Here is an 18,551-nt window from a genome sequence, read left to right as displayed (position 1 = left end):
ATAGATACTATTTTTCTCATTACTATCCTGAAATTTGACGCCCAAGTCGATGTATTTCCGGAGAAATCATGAATCACAGCGGTTTTTACAGGTTACCAGTTTGTAAACAATAAAAATTTCTTCGGATCATGGAAGAGAAAAAGCGAACTACGCTAAGTGTAGTCTCGCTGCCAGACTGTATGTGGCTATCACGATTCACGAGGATCGACGAGTGTCAGACCGACGCAAACTGGCTGTGTAGGAGACTACGCTAAGTGCTGAGGAGACGGTCCGCCGTATATAATTAAAACAATTCCTTGATTATTTCAGTTGGTGAAATAGCTCAATTGGCTAGCGCCGTTCTTTTACCCGAGAGGTACCGGTTCAAAACCCGTATCGGAAGCTTTTTTTCCTCTCCATTTTTAACCCAAACTTTTTTTATATTCATTTGAAATGTACATATTGCAAGGGGAAATATATTTTGTTTCCTTTTTTTCTGAAACGGTACGAAAAAACAAAAAAAACAAAAACAAACAAATATTTTCCGTTCTAATATACGGGCCGGGCATTGCAGCATGTCAGCATTCGTCATACGAACGGGAATTGTTGTTGTTGCATGCCTACCCAGAATGCAATTCACGATACAAGGTATTGGATTGCAAATTTGGCTATTTATTCACATTTACGCTGAAAATGCTCTCGTTTTTTCACAAAGCAGCATAAAGGGGGAGATATTTGATATTATTATGTAATTTTAAAGACAATCCATATCCAAAACCAATAGGGTTACCCCCCTTTAAAAGTGTTCGAATAATTATTTCTAAGATTGTAGTTTTTTTATGTGATAATCAGACAAAGCAGACGGACATAGACACCGCTGAAGTAATTTGCTGAATAGTATAATAAAGTATTACTTGACTTGTCTGGACTTGACTTGGCTAATCATCAGCATTCGAAATAGGGCCAGTCAGCAGGCCATTGGCCTGTAACTTTTTGGCCTGGCCGGTAACTTTTCTGACTGGCATCTAGTTGCCGGCCCGGCTGGCTGGTAACTTTTTAAGGTCAAGCCCGGCTGGCCTGTAACTTTTTGAGGCATATTTCTAACACTGCTAATCATTCACAAAATCTTAAGAAAGGTTATATTATAGTTCACATTATTTGCCAAATATAGTTTCCATATTCTAATAAGGTAGGGATTTGACTTGAATTTATAGCCACATTGTCAGCTTTACAATGAGTTCTGCTAACACTGGTAATATGAAATGACCACTCACTGAAACAAATCCATGTAAATGTGCTGGTCTTAAAAGCCTTTCATTTCTAAATAGATAAAGTGAATGTATTTGTTCATCATATTTATGCAGCTTGTATCATTCATTTTTATACGCATATCTGTGGATGTTGACAATTGAGAAAGTTTCCCCTCTGCTAACATGACTGACTGTGTCGCTGCGGATGTTGTCACTTGTTCCCTTGTAGCATCAACGAGGGCATCAAATGATTCTATGGATAAAAAGAGTCACAGAAAGAGAAGATAGTAAGAAATACATACATTTGTACAATTGACTGTGGATACTCATGAATGTGTTATTAGCATTTTGGAACAGTTATAATTAATGTAACTTTATTTCCTGATCTGCTTGTACTGCATGTTAGCCACACTCCAGCAATAGTGGAATTCCTTTCTTTTGTTTGAATAAACATAGTTCAAAAGCATTTGGAACCGGGTTGCTTTTGTATTACATTCACCTAGTTTTTCGAAAATGGCACATGGACACTTAAAATGACATGCATATGAATATTTGTGTTATGATCTGGATAATATTGTTTACAGAATTGCTAATATAACTGGAATAAGAATAATACAATAATTTCAAGGCTTTATTGGACAAAGCAACTTCAAATAGTGCAATAGGGGTGACCGAGCAGTGTTTGCCCTTTTTCTGACTAGTCTAGGGATGTCAATTTTAAGGTTAGAAAGGACCTGACTGAGCAATATGAAAGCCATGTGTCTTGGCTACATACAAACCTAATCTCAGGACTGCAAGCCTTACAATAGTAAAGGAGACAAACAAATTTGTGAAGCGGGGCGGGTCACCCATATGCATATGGTGGGCTCAGTGGGGCCATAAAAAGTTAAAAATACTGCATATAACAATAACTATAAAACAAACGTTTAGTAAAGGGTAAATTGGGCAGTCATTTACTCCGGGAATCCATATTAAATAAATTGGAAGAGAATAATGTACGCTAAGTCCAAAATGAGCTAAAACTTTATTTACAGCTTCGGGGATTATGGTTTAGGACATGAAATAGTGCAATGAGATTTCAGTTTACATGCACTACAATCGTGCAAATCATGTTACAGTTGTCATATTTGGCAGATGAATAGTATTTATGGCCACACGTTTTGAACTCGCCACCCAAAAATGGTGGTTTTGTTACGCTTTTCCAAATTGAGACTCCTTCAAATTGTTATATCTCTGCTTAAACAGGTATTGAAGTGTGTTTGGTGTCATGTTGTAGCTAAATGTGTGCCCTAACAGACCTCCAAAGGAGAATTGTTTATCAGCTAAGATAGTGGAGTTAGAGTTGTTTGAGTTCAGAATGACCGAGGTGGGGGATGAGGCGGTGGCGGATGAGGCGGTGGCGGTATTTGCAAAGTCTATGGGAAATAAAGATTTTGTGTGTGCACGTTGAATCAACTGATCATATCTTTGCATCCATATGGGCTACAGACATGGTTAAGAGCTCTTTTGAAAAATTATTTATTCTGCTAATTGTTTTTAATCATTTTGAACTCTTTATGATTGGTTTAGTCTATGAAATGCAAACTTTTATGTGCAAAACTACCTGTTTTCATACTAAACACTGTATAGTAAGCAATGCGGATGTCTTCAAAATCTAAAAGTTGCCCTAAATTTTTAATTACTTATCCTATCATAGTCATAGTTTACATTTTCTGAGAGGAAATTTGATGGGGAATCTAATTATGAACTTACTTTTTTTGTATGGGTAAAATGTTTCAGTTCAAAATATGTTGAATTGTAAAAAAATTTGAACATATTTTGGGACACCCTGTATTCCAAGATTACCAAACAGCTGTGATTTTTTTTTCCAAAGTCAGTAGGCTCCTCCTAACCTCTAACCAAATCAATGTTGTTTACTTTCAGTTTATAACTGCAAGTTAGTAATAAGCAATACATTAAGTGACCCATTTTTTATTTGGATTTTTTTTTATTCCACCCTGTATAACTTCAAGGTCACCTTGTACAATGAGTTGAAATGTGTATATTTAAATTGCTTTTGCCTCCAGCTTTCCAAAAATGTATACTTTTGCTAGTTTAGGGTTGAAATCATTAATAGACTATGACATGAATACAAATTATCAATTTTCATATTAAAAATACAAAACATCTTGAATTTTTTTTTTTTTTTTAGGTCAACCATGAATGATATCCTACCATTTAGGTCTAGGTCCAGGGACACTACAAAACCGAAAAAATAAAAACTTTTGAAACTGAGTATAGTCCCACCCCCAATTTTGAAAAATGTTCACCCAAAAACGGGTGGGACTATACTCAAGTCAGTACTGGTAATTAAAATTTTACAGTAACTTTTAGATTTTGAAGACACCCTACAGTGTTTGATATGAAAACAGGTAGTTTTGTATGGAAAAGTTTGTATTTTCTAGACAAAACCAATAAGTAGAATTGTTTAGCTGTAAGTTCATGAGTCTTTTAGATGCTAAATAGAGTAAAAATCCAATTTACAGTCTTTACAGAAGCAGATTATGCACTAAAAATATCAATCCCATAGAGTTTGTGTGTGCCACATCCCCCACCTCCACCTCCGCCACTCTGCCCATTCTGAATTCTATGAAGCAGTGTCAGTATTAAAAAGGCTAACAGAATTCTTTTTACTGGGTTGAAAGTGCATTTTATTTAGCAATAAAATGAGACCACAAGCGTGACAATAACTTCTTGCTTGGCAGAGATATCATCATTTAATTTGAGTCGAATTTGGGAAAATGTAACATTGCCCCCTTTTTTGAGTGGCGAGTTCAAGACGCCACGACCACACATCAACACGGTGATTTTGCTGTTCACTCATGGAGATCGAACGACGAACGCCATCGCAGAAAGCGTGTACCCACAAGATGTCAGCATTCAACACCACACTGATTATCTCTATTTTATATGCAAAATCTCAACATGAACTGTGAAAAGGTCTAGTGTAGGTTCATATGGCAAAGCCCCAAGAAGTTAGAGAATTAACTGAAATTGCAGGGCAAAAATGCAACCTGGAATTATAGAAATGGATACAAATAAACCTGATTGGTGGGGTCCAGGGAGGCATTTATATTTAATACAAAGCCCTTCAGCAAAAAATATTCCAAATATGAAAATATAGGGATTATAGGGCTTTTTGAAACTTTCTAGGAAATATAGGAAAATCTTAAAATATAGGAAATATAGGACCACTTGCAGCCCTGCTCATAGAGCTAAACTGCTCAAATAAAGAAAGTCCATGATCATACAACCCATCCTACACCAAAACCTGATCTTATTATGACAATTTGATTGATACGGTCAGATGCAGAATCTTGTTAGCTCCAATTTGATACCCAATTTGCTACCAAACACTCAAAAGTGACAAAGGTTGATACCAGTTTATGGCATTTGGTGCATTTTCGAAAGTTGCAAATCAAAAGCGAAGCACGCGGTCGAAATGGCTTAGCGTGGCAATATGGTCAACCTTGCTTGCCCACGATGGGCCCCTGTCGACTATCCCAAATGCGCGCTTTATTCAATTGTCAATTTAAAACGCATGGATTGCTACAGTGATTTACTGATGAATACTAGAGCACGATGCGATCGATATGACCTAGCGGTTGTTTCGGGCTATGTCAATATGTCAATGGTCGTGTTTCTGCCATTCACCTCTACAGGTTCGCGTGGTCTGTTTTAATTTGCAACTTTTGAAAATGCACCAAATTTCATATACTGCTATCAATCTCTATGAATTTAGAGATTTCGGTAGCAAATTTGGTACCAAATTGCAGCTAACAAGATTCTGCACACAACCTTATCAATCAAATTGATTAGGGTTTGGTGTAGGACGGGTTACATGACTGCGGACTTTCTTTATTTGAGGTGTTTAGATGAACACCTTACCTGAGCCAAACACCTGTAAAATGTACAACATTGTCTGATTGCAGCTCTTGTGAAGTTCGGCAGAGAGAACAGAAAAGTATTTTTGCAACTGTTACAGCACTCTTGTTGTAATCTCCTTTCACATATTTAGCAAGCAAAATCTGGAAAAGAAAAAAAAAATAGGTTGAAGAAGAACTTCTCATATATTTATGTTACCATCCACAGTTTGTAGTCTTCCATTCATTTTTTTTTTTGCCTTTAACTATATTCATACATGTTTGATTTTATCTCTGAGCAGCAGCGGACTGTTTGATTTGCCTAGCTTGACTCCATATTAGAATTTTTGGCCTCCACACATATGTGGAGCTTGTGTTATCATCCAAATGGTTGTTTGTTTTGGCTTGTCCGGGCGGAAGCAAAACCATTAATCTACTCTGCAGCTTAAACTTCAAACTTGGTATGGTGATAGGACATAGTGGTCTAATGTGCTGTATTATAGTTCTATGTCATGTTTTATTTGCATATTTATGAATATTAATAAGCTAATTTGCATATTTTGCCTACATTTTCATAAATCTACTCAGCAGCTTTTATTGCATATTTTACCCACATTTTCATTAATAATCCACTCTGCAGATTTAACACAACATCGCAACAACCAATCAACTTCATTCTTGGTATATTGCGATAGTATACATGCATGGTGGCCCGATGTGCTGTATAGTTTTGCATCATATACTATTGGCATATTTATGAATATAAACCCTAATGCTAAATATGGTTTTTGGCTATCAGAAATTAAAGGAGAAGAGGAAAAAAAAAAGGAGAAGATGAACAAATTTTTCACTTGGCAACCTGGGATTCGAACCTTAGACACCCACTTGTAGCTACGGTGGTGTCACTGGCCCATCAGCCATCGATTCCCTGGGTATGACAATGCATACATGTGCAGTGGTTTTCTTTGTAAGATTTTATAGAGTTAAGCATGCCCCAATGAAGGAAAATGTAGGCCTACTAACCCTAACGCTAATCATGGGTTTTGGCTATCGGAAAGGAATTTGCCTATTTTGTATTAAAAGTATGTACTTTTGCACACTTATGCAAAACCACATACTTTTGGAAAAGTAATTGTACATACATGTATACCGTATAATTAAAACCCCTTTAAAAGGGAGTGCTCAGGCATGATTGGAACACATGGTTGTGCAATGTAGGTCGTTGGTGTTGAATAATGTCGCGTTTCTTATAATTAGGGCTAATGATATTGTTTTATATATAGGCCTACATAAGATTAAGATATCAGATTGTGAAGATCCTTAAGCATTTTGATTAAAAGGGTAAATACGTTCCACTAGGTGATTAGCTCTTCAATATTTAGAGACTGCATATCTACTAATGTAGAGTCTGTTGGGATGTATATATAGGATATGATGTGTGATAGATAATGATAAGGTTTCTTATGATTTGGATGATTCATAAATAGTTTTAGGAAATACAGTAAAATTTTAACGTTCCAGAAGGCTGATTATAGCCTTGTCCAAAATGATATGAATATCCCTTAGTCTGTTTTTGGTATTTTTGTTTTGTTTTTGGTAGGGAAGTGCAAAATTATGATGAAATAACCAAAAACTTGTATAATTTAATACAAACTCAATTAAAATTGTATGAAAACAACAAGGCTTTAATTAAAGATGATTTCCTTCAAATTTTAAATTTGTTTTATACTCAAAATGCTGAAATAATGCTAGTAATAATTATCGGAAGGGTTTCTGTCCATTTTGAGCTGAAATAACAAGGTAAAATGAAAGAAACCCTGCTGGTTAGTTATTTTGGCCATTTAACATGCAGTTCTATAGGAGGACATAATGTCACAATTCTTTGAATTATATAAATGACATTATGTCAAACTTTGTTCTGTTGACCTACAAACACAACCAATTTGGCTGATTCCATTTAGGTGCAAGTTGTGACATGTGTAAACATTACAAATATGCCAAAAAAAAAGTCAAAAAAAAAATATTAACCAATTTCATATTACATGTATAAGATGGTACATTGTGGCTTTAACATCAGAACTTACCATAGTCTTTAGAATAAATCAAAAGGCAATGTGTTATTTTAGAAAATATTGAATTAGAATACAGTTAGCTTAGAATATGTATGAATATAATATCTAGAAGAATAAACAGGGAAACAACATTTTGATGATATTCATTATGCACTGGACTTCAACTTGAAAGAGGGTAAAAGCAGGGATATGAGGTAAAAGTTAAAGGTTTAAAACGGGATCTATTAAAATGCTGAAAACCTCATTAGTGCCACTTACTTTCAACTAGAGAGTAAAAGTAAAAGTTGAAGGTAATAATGAAACTAAACCTATTCAGGTAATGCATCAAAATACTGTGTGCAATGTAATGGAGAAGGTAAACATTTGGCCTTAAAATTCAATGTTGTTAATAATGTTGTTAAATGCTGGACTGATTATATCAAATCCATACCCTGGTCAGAACAAGCCTTCTTACCTCTCAATGCAAATTTAAGTAAGAAGTTTATGGGTATTTGGTATTGTACATTGTATTGGCCATGTACACTGACCTAGCTGGCAAACAAAATCTGATAAGTTCATGAGCAGTATGTAATTTAAATAAATAAAACTAGATACGTCGCGGTTTTCGACGCAAGGCGTCGAATGGGATGCCTCCACCATGGGGCGATTTAAATGTGTACAAATCCATTTTTAGTAATTTGACCTCAGATGACCCCTGGGTGACCCCGGATGATTCCAAAATGACATGCCAAAAATTTGGCTCTAAATGGTGACTGTACCCACCAAGTTTCATGCCCATACGACCAATTGTATTCATTTGACCTTAGATGACCCCAAAATGACCTGCCAAAAAATTGACTCAAAATGTTGACTGTACCCACCAAGTTTCATGCCCATAAAACAATATTTAGTAATTTGACCTTAAATAACCCCTGGGTGACCCCGGATGACCCCGAAATGACCTTCCAAAAATTTGGCTCTAAATGTTGACTGCACCCACGAAGTTTCATGCCCATATGACCAATTTTATTAATTTGACCTTAGATGACCCCTGGGTGACCCTGGATGACCCCAAAATGAACTTCAAAAAAATTGACTCTAAATGTTGACTGTACCCACTAAGTTTCATGCCCATAGTAATTTGACCTTAGATGACCCCGGATGACCCCAAAATGACCTTCCAAAATTTGGCTCTAAATGTTGACTGTACCCACCAAGTTTCATGCCCATACGACAGTTTTAGTAATTTGACCTCAAATGACCTTTGACCTCAGTATATGACCTTGAACTCCACCCAAAAAAAAGTAGCCAGAGTTTTTGACCATGACCCACCTATCCTGAAAATTTGAACTCAATCCACCCATCCATGCCCGAGATACAGCATCCGGACGGACGGACGGACGGACGGACGGACGGAAGCTCGGAAGCTCGGACATTGCAAAAACAGTATGCCTCGCGGTGGAGGCATAAAAATGTAGATATTTATATAGCGCTTTATGCCGTAAACAGCCTCAAAGCGCTTTACATTTATTCCGCCGTTATTAGAATATGTCGGAACCACGCTTGCTGCCTACAAATGGCGCAGGGTTCATCAGTACAACGACTGTGACTACCCCTAACAGCTTCCCATTGCACCTGGGTGGGTGAGGCAAGCGTGACAAAGCGCCTTGCCCAAGGCGCAAACACGGTGGCCGGGACTTGAACCCACGCACGCCAAGCAAGCTCTCAGATTATGAGTCCAAGGTCAGAACCACTGAGCCACCGTGCCCTCAATTTACTAACTTGAACTTCCAGACCACTATCAATCTGTCAACACCTATGATTAATATCATCCCCAGGTTAAAAACCCCTCCACTATGGGCTACAGAACACAGTTTTATAAATAATTTCATGGGAAATGAGGCTAATATTCTATGTCCACCTCAAGTTAGATATCTCACTGCTGCATATATATTATGAACTATGTCATAGGGAGTGAGGTTAATTTAGTAGCTAGCATTTATAGTCTGCATTTCCATTACCAGGCATTATCCTATCAAATATTATACTATAAAATATTTCTAGTGAAGACAAAGCAAAAGCATTTGCAGAAGAAGCCTGACTTGGAGCTACTTAGGTTCAAAGGTCAAGGTCTAAACTGAATGTATATATTCACTCAGGTGTACCTGATCAAAAAATATGAAATAAATACAGGCTAGTAGTGAGCACATTGTACATCAAACTGTACATGGTTTTGTATGCAGATATAAGGCAGTTTTGAATACTTTGCACAGTATGCATTTTTGAATACATGTAGATTGCATGTGGTGTGGCTATATAGAAGAACGACTACAGGTGCACTTAGCATTACTGATATCATGTGATATGCTTCGCCCCCGGGGCTTCGCCTTCGTGACCTGAACTGAGTTACTTGTGAACTGTGGAATCTTCAAATTGGCACATAGTTACGCATTCGATGCTAGAGTCCATTGCCATCGTGTTTTTGGTTGATGCATTGATTTGTACCGTAATTAATATTCATAAAACAGCATTCAAGCTTTGACTATACGTTTGGCAGCCAGAATGGTGGAAACTTAAAGTGAAAGATATCCTAATTAAAAAGGAACATTTTCTAGGGCGAAATTTTGTGTAGAAACTGAATCTGACATAAAATTTTTTTATCAACTTGAAAATTTTCCCCATAACACTGTACAGGCATATTTCTGCCTGAAGTCCCAAAATTTGAGCGAAAATTGGTGCAAAAAAAAAAAAAAATCCTTCAAAATGGGGATACTCAGCCCTGGCTAAAAAAAAAAAAAGTGACAAACTAGCATGTATTTTTGCATAAACCGTATAAATTTGTTCCAATAAGCTCCCATGCCCCAATAAGCACCCACCTACATGTAGGGTATTTTCAATTAAGGGTAACATTACATGTAATGTTGAAGTGACAGTTAGACGTCAAGTCGTCAATACAGTGAAATAGTTGGAGGACTACAAGTCTAGTGTAAACTTGCAATGCATTTTCTGCACCAGAAAAGCTACTAGAACATCTCAGGACCTATAACATACGTAATTGCCTCTAATAAACGCCTTATGTAAAGATTAGGTAAACCAGGTTAAAATAACTGTCCACCCAAAATGACTTTGTTAAGTGCCCTGGGTGCTTATACGGTACATGTATGTAGAAATTGCATTATAATGATTATATGGCGATAGGCCTATATATATTATGATTTTGCAAAAGTATTGTATACTTTTGCATACATTGTATGCAAAAACACATACTTTTGCCAAAGTTCCGGGTATGTATTAAATACTATGTACATTGTAGTTTTGCACACAGCACATGAGGTAGTTTTCAGTCAATAATGACATAATATACAAATGTATATACTTGAATTATACAAAGTATGCATTTTTAGATATATCAGAACCATTGGGTATAAGCCCACCCCCTAGATGGCAGATTTCACTTCAAAATGGGGGTGGGCTTATACCCGGTGGTTACGGTATGTAAAATTGCATGCAGGAGAACGACTACGCACACACATGGAAGTATGTTGCAAAAGTATGTACTTTTGTATGATACATGTACATAAATTTTGTAAATTGTATACAAAAACACATACCGTACTTTTGGAATTTAGTAAAAGTATGTACTTCTTCCCACGTATGTCAAAGCGGACACCCTCACGAAATCCCTATTGGTTTGTACAGGGCCTTTCAGTTCAAGAAAATTTTCTCAGCACAGAAAATACCAATTAATTTAGTATGGTAATTTATTTAAAAGTTGATTTCCCTGATAAGAAATCGAGCTTAAAATTATTTCATCAAGAGTATTTATTTGTTGCATGTTTTGTGATTTCCCCCATTGAGTGCAACGGTAAGTGTCCCCTTTGTGTCACACTAGGGGCAAGATGGAATAGCCCAATCATGGCAAAAGTGACATCATGTTGACCGACAGAATCGCAATAAGTGCAATGGATGGAACAACCCTGACCGAGAGAATTGGCTATTTTGAACTGTCGCTAGTACAATGTACATGTACATGGCATTCATGCTTAGATTTCAAATGCAATGGTCTCGTAAAGTTTTTGTCAGAGAAGAATTAGGGGTTCATTCATGAAATTGAGGGCCCGCATGATTGATTGTTTATGCCTGAGGCATATATGAATAAGCCCCTTTCATACATTCCCAAACATTCAGTGATTGTTTTTCATCAAATAATAACAAAAATAAGATTGTTAACACGATTTTCTTGCATTCTTTTCTACCGAAATCATCACGCTGAAGTAGCCGGGCATGAATTAGGGGTTCATTCGTGTATTTTCATGACTAAATGGTTTTTAGTCATGAAAATATATGAATGAACCCAGTTCATACATACCAGTAGTACATTTTGTGATTCTTATTTCATAAAAATAATAACAAAAACGCATAAGCAACATTACCGTATATCAAAAATCATGATTTTCCTTCATTTTTCCTACCTGGCGATCGCACATCCGGGACACCAATCACGCTACCGCTACATAGTGTGAATGTATGAACGCTGAATATGCCCGGCTCTTGACCAATCGCTACCAAGTTATATAGCACAAATGTATGAATGTCACTTGTTTACATTTTGAGAGCGTGTACAGTCTTGAGTACATGTATTTACGGAGGTGGGGTACTGATTGGCTGAATCAGAGCAACAGACAGATAATCTGATTAGCTGATTGTGCATCATATCGTTATTATTGCAGATCGGGCGCCTTGAACTTGAAGTGAACACAAAGTTCCGCGACGCCGATCATTAACAGGGCGCCGCACCAATCTGAGCAAGGGATTGACGTAGACGTTGTTCTCTGAAATCCAGTGTAGCCTCGAATGTGAAGCTCATCGGTCACTGCGGTGCACAAATTTGTGACTTGACTTCTCGAGCAAGGATACATTTTCAATTGAATGAACACTGACACAGCCTCGTCAGCCTGACATAGTGTGACAATTGTGTAATGTCGAGCCATACGATGGGTGTACTGTACGTGTACATAGCTGTACACAATGTACCATGTCATGACATGATACTGAAATAGCTAATTTGCAAAGAAACTCAAACGCTTACCTGGCTAGGCTAGGAATGCATCAACCACACCAATTACTTCTCTGGCTTGACTGTAATAGATTCTCAAAATTTTGAGAAAATGAAATGTTTTCGAATACACTGCAAAACAACGCGTTAGCGACACCGTCGTGTGGAAATTGTTCATCATTGCGAAGGGAGACAAGCTGTGTGATGATAAAGAGAACACACCACAAAAACCTTCTTCGCATTGATTTTATACACGCAAAGTTATGAAAGTAGAGTTCACGTTTATGTGCAAAAGTAGATATTTTCCCAGTTTTAAAGTATAAATTATGTATATCATCTTAGAGAAGAACATTTTGCATACCATGGTATGCATTAGCTTTAACATTGCTCGGCTACTTGTTGAGAAAATCAGCGATACATAAAAAGACCGATTTGACGACTGCTAACTACATTTTTCCCTTGTGTATTCATGCGCAGATAGTCTTAAATATTGCCCGAGTATTCCCGTTTCTTTTTAACCTGTGTGACATTCACATTAAGAAATTGTATTTAAACACGATTTTGAACACTAAAATTGCTAATATTATATCAATTTGTCACATTTTGAATGTAAAGATGGCACTATATGACTGATAAACTTGGGCAGAAGCTGGCAGAAGTCTGATTTAGTGGTATAAGCCCTTGAATTAAAAAATGACCACGTGGTGATACATAACTGGGTGGAATATTTCCTAAAAATTGCAAAATTCTTCAAATTATTTGCGAACCACGCAAAAGGTTAATCAAAATTGTTAGGATATAATGCAATATATTTCTTAATTCACATTTGATTCACAAGTTGACAAATATTTTTATAGTTCCGAACACGTAATTTATCACCAAACTCGATACAAAAAGTCTATGCAAAACATCATACTTTAAAAGTATGTCGATAATTATGCTATACCGGGCGCGGGACCGTGAAAGCTCGTGAATAAGGAAAAATGAATACGGACAAAAGTGTGCAGTGTTCTGAGCTCCACGAGTTTCGTACGGGTATACAACAAGACAATTAGCAGTTAGTTCCAGGGGAATTTCAACCGAACTCAATTTTCCACGAGAGCATATTAGGTACCGCACAGTGTCGACAGCCAGTCTTATAAATATAAACTTAAGGTAATACGAGGTATTGTTGGTCGAAGCAGCAACAAAAAATGTAGGTCACAGCATCTTGCGAATGGTAGTGAGCTTTAGCAAAAATTCCATTGCTCAATTCATAGCGAGCGTGTAGAAGAATTCAAATATCACAGATATATTTTTGTAGGTCATGTGGTTCTTAAGTTAGGGTACCTGCAGGGAATATGGGACCATTAAGGACGTTTAGCTTATTTGCATAAAAACTAAAGAAGATATGCCCACAAGAGATTGTTATGATGAACAACCTGTCCTTTAAGATTAATAAAACAGGCAATGTTACCTTGTTTTTATGTTTGTTTGACGCTATGACGTCAAAATGACGTCATCGTCAAGTGTCCCATATTACCTGCATGTGCAGGTAATATGGGACACTGTGTTATCTCTATGGTGAAAATCAAAAAGTTCAGAAAATCACTCTTTGGTTCTAAAAACATTTTTGTTACATGATTTTGAATGTTAAATGCAAATTTCTACAAGAAAATTTTTTAAATAGTTTTGCTTTTCGCATTGACAATGCACACAATCTCCTATGTGTCCCATATTACCTGCACCCATTCAGTTGAAAATCAGAGAAAATGATCATTTATAAAAGGAAAGTGCCACTTGTCAGTGGAATTTTACCTGCTGATAAGCTTAACCCATCACCTAAAGATCATAAAAAATGACAAATGCCCCTCAGTACCAGAGTTTTTGGATACACAATCATAAAATGTGACGTCATTGATTTTATATCAGGCCAAAAAAACGACATAATTTTTTTGGGCAATTTCACTCTTTTTGGCATTGATTTCCAAGAGTTTGATACACAGACTCCAAAACTGCATTTCTAAAAGCACAATTGATGTCTCTAAATCAACTTAAAGTGTTTACCTTCTCTAAGCTACTTTTTGTTAAAATGAAAACAGGTGTCCCATATTACCTGCTGTCCCATATTACCTGCAGCTACCCTATGTTGTAAAGAGGGCTGAAAAAACAACACTTTTGTAAAACGTACATAACTCATTAACAACAATAAATTAAGCAGGTTTTCAAAGTATATGATTTGTAGAATGAACTTTTGCAAAACACCAACGTGTTATTTTTCAATAATATATTGATTCAGATAATGAAAATCGATTTTTTTTTTGGCTGCTTCGACCAACAATACCTCGTATAGCCTTAAAGGGACAATTGAAAGAAAAATATATAGGTTATGTACATCGCGCGTCATTTATCAAAAATAGAAAATTGGGCGCTTTCCGGATGACGTCATTGTGGTTACGCGTTTAGTGTTGTGTTGACATTTTTGCCGGGATAATTTGACAGCAGCGATCGCGATCTAAATGCAATAATCATGATAATACAACCACTTATATTTAAAGGTCAAGTAATAAAAATCCCTTTAAAAAGGGATGTACCGGCAAAAGGATGAATTACAATGAGTAACATTAGATTTCGTTTTTTTTATTTTTTGGTTTCAAGTTTGTTGTTGTTTCTAACTTTCTATTAGATATAGTGTATGAACAAAGCAGAAAATATTGTCAAAAAATGATCAAGTTGTCAAGGCAACTAGAAGTACCAAAATTGGTGTGTGAAGACAAAAGATGTTTTGTGTTGATTTTGCATTACTAAGGTAAAATCAGTATATATTTTAGGAACTTTCTTTCTAAATTGAAAATTTGGCAAATTCGCTGGTCCTCTTACCATGCACATTGACCTTATTAGAGTATAAATCACAGGGGACAATATAATACTCAGTACATGTGTCAGTGTGTGGTCATTGTGCTTTTCAAGCAGGGTCAAGGTTATCTAGCAGATCTTGCTAATGATCTTGAAAATGTTTTGATGTGATTACACATCTAGGCCTATTCCAGAAAACTTACACATGAAAATTAATTGGCAATTGGTGGGAGAGAATAACTGGCAGGACAATTGGTTCTACGTTTAGGAGTTTCACAGGATAATAATTAGATGTTAGGATAGAAGAGGGTGTATGTTATGCCCTTAATCAAAAGTCTGCTATCAAAAGCTATTTGCACACATGATAAACAATTACCTTCTTTTGGATTAGTTGATTAACTTCATATATTTAGGTCTATAATAATGATGAAATAAATCAGAAAATGGAGCTTTAGTGCAGATGTAACAAATTACGTTCCTACATATATCACTAGTCTTTAACCATGCTAACAAAATTAATACAATAGCTTTGGGTTTCAGTATAATATATTTGTTGTTAATATATTCCAAAAATAATTATTCTTGATATAGTGTTTAATATTCTGTGTGTTTAAATTTTCAAAAGCAGATTGTTATGAATTAATCTATAGTAAAAGATGCGAATGTTGTTTGCTTTTACAAATTTCATTAGTGCAATCACAATTATAGACAGTTTTAACGTAAGTATAGTGTGAGAGAAAAATACAAAACAGGGTACGGAGTACCATGGGCAAAATTGCTGATGAATTAGCTTCCGAAATTCTTAAGGATGTAGAAGGGATCACATTTGGTACCAAATGTTTGGAATTTATTCCATCTTATTTCAAATTTATGTAACAACGTAAAGACTGATTTTGAGAGAATAGCAACAAATGGAATTTGGCTCAAATTGCTCAAACAACCATAATCTTTACACTTAAAAATTATATTTACTGTATATTTATATTTAAAAAAAAGAAATCTGATGTTACTCATTGTAATTCATCCTTTTGCCGGTACGTCCCTTTTAAAAGGGTTTTTATTAAAATATAAATATACAGTAAACAGGGACTGCCTTTTGAGAAGAGCGAGAGCAATCACTCTTTACTGCTCTCCTAAAATCTGATAGAGGAGAGTGATTTTTAGCTCTCCTTGGTTTTACCATTCTCTCTTACATTCTATTGTAAATGGACTAAAACTGCTCCCATTGAATGCTCCAGAAGAGCTATTTAATACTCTCCTGCAAATTCCAAAAGACAGTCCCTGAGTAAAAATAATTTTTTAAGTGTAAAGATTAGTGTATTTTGAGCCAATTTCCATTTGTTGCTATTCTCTCAAAATCAGTCTTTAAGTTGTTACATAAATTTGAAATAAGATGAAATAAATTCCAAACATTTAATAACATTTAGCACCAAATGTGATCATTTGGTACCAAATGTGATCATTTGATGTGATCCCTTCTACATCCTTAAGAATTTCGGAAGCTAATTCATTAGCGATTTTGCCCAATAGTTTATGTTACACCCTGTTATGTATTCTTCTCTCACTTACGTCAAAACTGTCTATATAATATTTGTGATTGCACAAATGAAACTTGTCAAAGCAAACAACATTCGCATCTTTTAGTATAGATTAATTCATTTTTGGAATATATAAACAACAAATATTTTATAGGCCTACACATACTGAAACCCAAAGCTATTGTATTAATTTTGTTAGCATGGTTAAAGACTAGTGATATACGTAGGAACATAATTCGTTACATCTGCACTCATGGCTGCACTAAAGCTCCATTTTTATGATTTATATCATCATTATTATGAAGTTAATCAACTTATCCAAAAGAAGGTTTATCATGTGTGCAAATAGGTTTTGATAGCAGACTTTTGATTAAGGGCATAACATTACACCATCTTCTATCCTAACATCTAATTATTATCCTGTGAAACTCCTAAATGTAGAACCAATTGTCCTGCCAATTATTCCCTCCCACCAGTTACTAATTAATTTTCATGTGTAAGTTTTCTTGAATAGATGTGTAATGACATCAAAACAGTTTCATTATGATCGCTGCTAGATAACATTGACCCTGCTTGAAAAGCACTATGACCACAGACTGACACACATATATTGGAACTTGTACTTAGTATTATATTGTCCCCTGTGCTTTATACTCTAAGAAGGTCAATGTGCATGGTAAGAGGACCAGCGAATTTGCCAAATTTTCAATTTAGAAAGAAAGTTCCTAAAATATATACTGATTTTACCTCAGTAATGCAAAATCAACACAAAACTTCTGTCGTCTTCACACACCAATTTTGGTATTTCTATTTGCCTTGACAACTTGATAATTTTTTGACAATATTTTCTGTTTTGTTCATACACTATCTAATATAGAAAGTTAGAAACAACAACAAACTTGAGCCAATTAATAAGTACCGGCGGTACAATGTGGCTGGCCGGTACAAAAACGTTAGTGACAACGTATTAAAGGAAGTAGCAAGGTCTCGCTTTTTTTAAACATGTCACATTTGTATTAGGTACTGATTTAAACTTAATCATATTATTAACTTATTATTAACTTAAGCATTTCCGGAAGTGTTATCAAACATGTGCAGATGCAATATTAATTTGTAAGCTTTCTGGAATGACCAGAAAGGTTATTATCATGTTCCCCGGGTCCCGTTCTTGCATGTAACTTAAGCCTATAGGCCCTAATGCTTTGTTTTATAATTATACGAATAACAAGTAGGCCTAGGCCTAGGCCTATAATTGTTAAAACGTCTTGTTGGAAATAATATTGTCTACGATATAGGCCTATCAGGTTAAATGAAAGAAGAATGTTTGTTTATTATCAAACAATGATTGACTGTAGTCTGCAGGCATGGAATTGGTATCACTTTTTGAATTAAGACCTCTTCTACATTGAGGCTGGCTTTCCCTTTTAAAGTGAATTTTTATTAATATTAAACTTGAAAAGATAATGGTACTTAGATTTAACATGACTCTCTGATCTGTCAAATCTTTTTAAGAACACGTTTTCGGCCCACAATTAATGAATTTTGGCCCATTATCGGACCAGCATTCTATACTGATTGTGTTGGGGTTTGCGTTCAAAAACTTTTTCCTCTCTCTTTTCCCTCATTTTTTTTAGTAGGCCTAAAGCCATAGGCCTATAATACTGTACCAATCCATTTCCATAAAATTAAAAATCATATTAGTTTTTTTTCTTCATATTACCAGTAATGTTAGCTTTTACTGTCCCCATGGGGATAGAAAGATAAAAGGGAAGAAACTGGTGTTTTACACCGACTTTAAAAGTTTAGAGGAAAATGAAAAAACGCGTGTTGGTGCTTACAGGTTTTGGCCAAACTACGGATAATTTATCTCTTGTCTTCAAGAATAACATTAACGCCATTGGTAGTCAGGAACATTCAATCAACCATCAGGGGCTGTGCAA

The 18,551-nt window shown here is 35.7% G+C and overlaps 1 protein-coding gene and 1 long non-coding RNA gene across 2 annotated transcripts in view; both read right to left on the bottom strand.

Annotated features, from left to right (window-relative positions):
* Window positions 1-18,551, bottom strand: part of LOC140164951 (inositol 2-dehydrogenase-like) — a 45,369-nt gene that overhangs the window by 24,306 nt on the left and 2,512 nt on the right. The window lies entirely within an intron of this gene.
* On the bottom strand, window positions 1,164-12,920 carry LOC140164950 (uncharacterized). The gene is made up of 3 exons (XR_011860609.1): window positions 12,272-12,920; window positions 5,157-5,296; window positions 1,164-1,482 (listed from the first exon to the last, which is right to left on the bottom strand). It is a non-coding gene; the product is annotated as an uncharacterized lncRNA (long non-coding RNA).

This window comes from Amphiura filiformis, chromosome 11 (assembly GCF_039555335.1).
Source record: "Amphiura filiformis chromosome 11, Afil_fr2py, whole genome shotgun sequence".
Taxonomy (NCBI): domain Eukaryota; kingdom Metazoa; phylum Echinodermata; class Ophiuroidea; order Amphilepidida; family Amphiuridae; genus Amphiura; species Amphiura filiformis.
Note: the sequence above shows the minus strand (reverse complement) of the source record. Positions and strands in the feature narration are given on the sequence as shown.